The sequence below is a fragment of the Sinocyclocheilus rhinocerous genome, unplaced genomic scaffold (genome assembly GCF_001515625.1).
Source record: "Sinocyclocheilus rhinocerous isolate Xijiao unplaced genomic scaffold, SAMN03320098_v1.1 scaffold551, whole genome shotgun sequence".
NCBI lineage: Eukaryota > Metazoa > Chordata > Actinopteri > Cypriniformes > Cyprinidae > Sinocyclocheilus > Sinocyclocheilus rhinocerous.
This window is the reverse complement of record NW_015624564.1, coordinates 716,743-721,770: the sequence shown is the minus strand read 5'-3', so window position 1 is coordinate 721,770 and position 5,028 is coordinate 716,743. Positions and strand designations below refer to the sequence as shown.

General features: G+C 35.2%; 1 protein-coding gene across 6 annotated transcripts in view; it reads left to right on the top strand.

Moving 5' to 3' along the window:
- sbf1 (SET binding factor 1) overlaps positions 1-5,028 on the top strand; it is an 83,215-nt gene that overhangs the window by 26,185 nt on the left and 52,002 nt on the right. The gene's annotated exons all lie outside the window — the stretch shown is intronic.

Sequence of the window (5,028 nt, the reverse complement as noted above, 5' to 3'; positions counted from 1 at the left end):
AAATTAAACATTAGAACAGTAAAAATTATAATGAATATGTTATGTGGTGCATATATTTAGCAAAATGCCCCTCTCTACAGTTTATTTTTCTATCTGACTAATGAGTTTATGGTCACCAAATATGTTTTTCTGAGGTAAATGTGACGTTACGTGACATTGTTTACAAGCCATTATATTGACGTCTTTGTGTGGCTGAAACACTGATTGAGCAATTACTTGAGACAGGATACGGATTGTAAGTTGTACTCTTTCTTTTAACTTGCCTTCGGATGTTTAATCATGTTTATTTTGTGCTGAAACTGGTATTAATGTGGAGGAGATGATCAGTTCACGTGCACTACGCGCTGCCGCGTCTGTTAAACTGAGGCGCTACAGCGATGTGTCACTCCAGATTAAACAGCGCCAAAACGGCATTTATTGTTTGAATACTGCAATACAATGGACAACATTTGAAATCTGAGACTTTGTTTCATATTAAAAGTACCAAAGCACAATGCTTATTGCGATTTATTGGATGGGAAGTACCCTTCATTGTTCCGTCCATTAACTGAAAACAGGCTAGACTAATCGATTCTTGGGATTTAAGAATCGATATTGTTCCGTAAAAATGAGAATCGATTAATATCGAGATATCGATATTTTTTACCCAGCCCTAGAACGTAGTAAGCAGTGACTGATTAATAGCTGTATTATAGCTGCTGTATGCTTCATATCCAGAGGTCTTGTTGGTCAATGCACAGTCTCTTCTGGAGGGACACAGGGGTCAGGGCGGGAAGGGGGACCGAGCTCTCTGTGGCTGCAAACCTTTCATGGTCTTCCCTGGTATTTTGGGAATGCGGCCCTCTCCCCTCCCAACCCCCTCGGGTGGAGACTGAAGATCTTGTTCTCCACATGCCTATAGGGTTTGCAGGAAGTAATTCTTCTAAATCCTCTATTTTTTTGCCTTGCCGACCCACCAGATTATATTCAGGGGTCTTTGGCATTGTGGCTGTTGGGATTCAGACACACGGAGGAGTGAATTATAGTCCGGTGTCCCACTCTTTCTGTCTTAATCTTGGTTTCAGCTGCAGCCCACCATGACCTGATTGGTAGAGAGTGTGGTGAAGTTGATTGGTCCATAGTTTTTTATATATATATATATATAACTGTATTTGTTTTTATTTATTTGTTTGGTCATTTAATAACATAAAAATAATTAATAATAACTATGATAATAGTAATTTTATTATTATTATAAATGTTATTATTATTATAATTATTAACAATAACAACACTATTATTTATTGTTTAATATCAATATTATTTATTATTATTATTATTAATAATACATGCAGAATTATTAATTTTAGTTTATTTAATCTAAAGGGATAGTTCACCCAAAAATGAAAATTACCGCATGATTTACCCACCCTCAAGCCATCCTAGGTTTATGTGACTTTCCGATGAATACAATCAGAGTTATACTGAAAAATGTCCCGGCTCTTCCAATCTTTATAATGGCAGTGAATGGTGGTTGAGATTTTGAAGCAAAATAAAGTGCATCCATCCATCATAAAAAGTGCTCCACTTGAGGGTGAGTAAATCATGTGGTAATTTTCATTTTTGGGTGAACTATCCCTTTAAGCTTTTTTCTTTTGTATGTTTGATTTTAATTGCAAAAGTTAATCAGCAAAAGTTAGACTATCATTTTTGCAATTCTTTTTAAAGTTTTTTTTTTTTTTGCCTGCCAAAATCAGTTACTCCAAAGCTGCCATTTGGCGGTTGGCCAGATTTTGAGTCAGTTGTTATTATTTTGCCATTATTACACATTTTCTGAGTCATCTAACATAGACATGAATCATTTATACAGCAGGAGAGGCAGTAATCTTGAGTGTTGGGTTAAAAGCACGAGAAGCTCTAAGCCTCACATATAGAGGCAATGACAAAACAACCTTGCAAATCCAATGTCAAGCAAAAAATTAAAAGGTTAGGTAGACTTTGATAATGTTTTATCTGTGATGTTTTTATCAATATCATGTTTGACCTGCTGTCAAATGCCACGGAAAATAATTTCAATTTAGTTGAAAACATGTTAGGCAGTTACAGTGGAAGACTATGGGGCAAGACATTTCAAGCTATGTGGTCAAAATTGTGGAAAACTTTGCATAACTAATGCTGTCACTAGTTTCAAGTTAACATGTATAATGTTTTGTGGCTGTACTTTTGAAACTCTGTGTATTATGCAATGTCGGGGTGGGCAGTGTGACAAATTCTGTTTTACAGTATGATTAATTTTATTTCACGGTAACTATATATTTCACGATATAGTTATTTATATATCTAGTTATTCTGAAAATCGACAAAAAGGGCTTCATATAATTAATAAACTCAAATACTTTAGAAATGAAAAGTACTTCACCTTGTTAGATTTTACTTTTTCTTTTATTTGGTAAATTATTTATTTAGTAAAAACACACTTAAAGGGGTCATATGATGCGATTTCATTTTTTCCTTTCTCTTTAGAGTGTTACAAGCTCTTGGTGCATAAAGAAGATCTGTAAAGTTGCAAAGACTAAAGTCTCAAATCCAATCGACGCGTTTCAAAAAGGCGGGGCATAGAGGAGAAACAATAATGTACAGTATGTGGAAAATAATGTGTTTTTTTAACTTTAAACCACATAAACACATTTCATTACACCAAATACACAAAATAATGTTCTTTTTAGCAGCATCATATGACCCCTTTAACTTTTATATTAACTGCCACCAGCTGACTGATATTAAATGCAAATTGTAGGTGCAGTTAAACTTTAAATAAGGTGTTTCTGAATTATTTTTAAATTTCATGTTATTGTTTTACTTCAGTCAGTTTATAATATCTAAATATTTTATATTGAAATATTCTATTCATAATAAATATATGTTGACCATACCCATTTTTTTTACATTCTGTATACACGAAATAAAAAAAAATCTGTTACGGTTGACATTTTATACCGCGGTAATGATATATACCGCCATACCGCCCAGCCCTAATGCAATACCTTGACCCATAGACTTCTATTGTAAGTGCAATTTTTCTTTTTTACAAACTGACTGGCAAGTTACAATTATTTATTTACAATTATTTCCTGTGCTAATCGACAGCATGCCACCGATGCTTTCTCACAGAATGTTTGCTGTGGGAGGATTGTGAACTAATTATTTTTTTTGTGTGTTTGTCAGATAGACGTCAAACGTCTACGCCATGCTGCTGATGCTTTTTGTCCTAGTTCATCTTCTGTGTGTATTTTCCCTGAATACCCAGTGCTCATAATCTGTTTACTCTAAACACCGGCCCTGAAAAAGAATACTGGAAAAACCGCCATAAAGTCTTGAGACATGTTTTTAAAAAGTTGAATTTACATTAATTTTCCATGGCTTTCTAAGCATGCGGCTCTCTTGTGCGAGACGCGAGTGCAACACTGATAGATGTCCCTCTAGAAAATGTGATAAATATGCGTTCTGTGTGAACTGTTTGGTTTCGGTTTTGCCGTAAACAACATCATCTCCGCATTGATGTTCTTTTTTCCCACAATATTTTGAATGAACAACGCAGCAGCGCCGCATCTAGTGGGTTCAACTGGATAGACTAACAAAAACATTAAAATGCAATGACACTTGCATCTCGTGCGCCACTGATAAGGCTGCCTGACGCACACCTAAAATCCGAATGTGGATTTTTATTTTAAATTCGACGAATATTCGAAATTCGAATTTTTTTTGACAGCCTTACTTAAACTTACTGGCCAAATAAAAAGTTCATTAAAATCATTGCAATGTTTCTCACCCAGCCTTAATCCTTGTTAACGCAACGGTTAATGCCTCTGTGTCAGTGAGTGTTAATCTGTAATCTAAATAAAACTCGATTTATGTCTCATGCTGTGACAGTAATTTGAAGCCCATAAGCTCTTTAAGAGTTTTTGGAAAGACCAGTACATGTCCATTGAAAACCAAAGTGCCTGACTTAAAATATCAAAACCGCAGTTCTTTGCATAGAACTCAGACACAAGGTGCACCACGGTTTCACACGTCACTGACATCATTGTCGCTGAGAAAACAAACCTAAAATGTTGTGGTTCATAAAACGGTGCTGTTTTTTTCCCCCCCATTTTGAACAACACCAAAACCCACGTTGTATTTCTAGAAGTAATGAGGTGTTGTTTTTTTGTTAAAAACTAGTGCTCTCTCTAAAAAAAAAAAAAGTGTGTAAATTGTCTTGAGCCCTCGAGTATTTCCTCTATTGAAAAAGCAGCCAGGGCTGAATGCGTTTGTGGGACGGGTGGTTGCTGGCGTGCAGGAAGGATGTGAGTTTATTGAAGAGCTTTTCTGCACAGAAAGAAAAGAAAACTGCACTCACGGTATCCCCGAGCAACAGCAGATTTTGGCAGATGCAATTCTCTCAGTGCAAGTCCACCCTGAATGACCAACGCCAAGAGTTTGGGTCTGAATTAGTACAGGGTGCATTGAGCCATTTTCTCACTAGCCATTAATCTTATATTGCAAATAGAATTTGTGTTTATTAGGGATGCAAAATTATAAATCTGGCTCATATCAACAAGCTGATAATTATTATAGTATTTTTGTTTTGGCTGATAACTGGAATTAAACTTCTGTAATTTGTCTAAATAAATCAAACAAGTATTATTGTTTAACAGTGTTATTTTTTTAATAAACTTGACTTGAACTGACGTTCACCTAAACTAAATATAAAATGCTGCAAAAATATTAAATGGTGCAACCATTTTCAACATTGACAATAGGGTTGCACGATATATCGAAATTATCGAAATATCGCAAATGTAAATATTGCAATATGCATATCGCAAGGACGTGCGATATCTGAATCATTTTAATAATGACTACTTAAATCAAAACGTTGCAAAAGGTCAAAGTTTTAGTTCGATGCATATAGCAGAGAATTGCTTGACGTTAAAAAGAGTTAAGTGCAATAAGTTGCAGAAAACAACTCTTTGCCGTCTCGTCTTGCTGTCTGACTCACACCTGAAG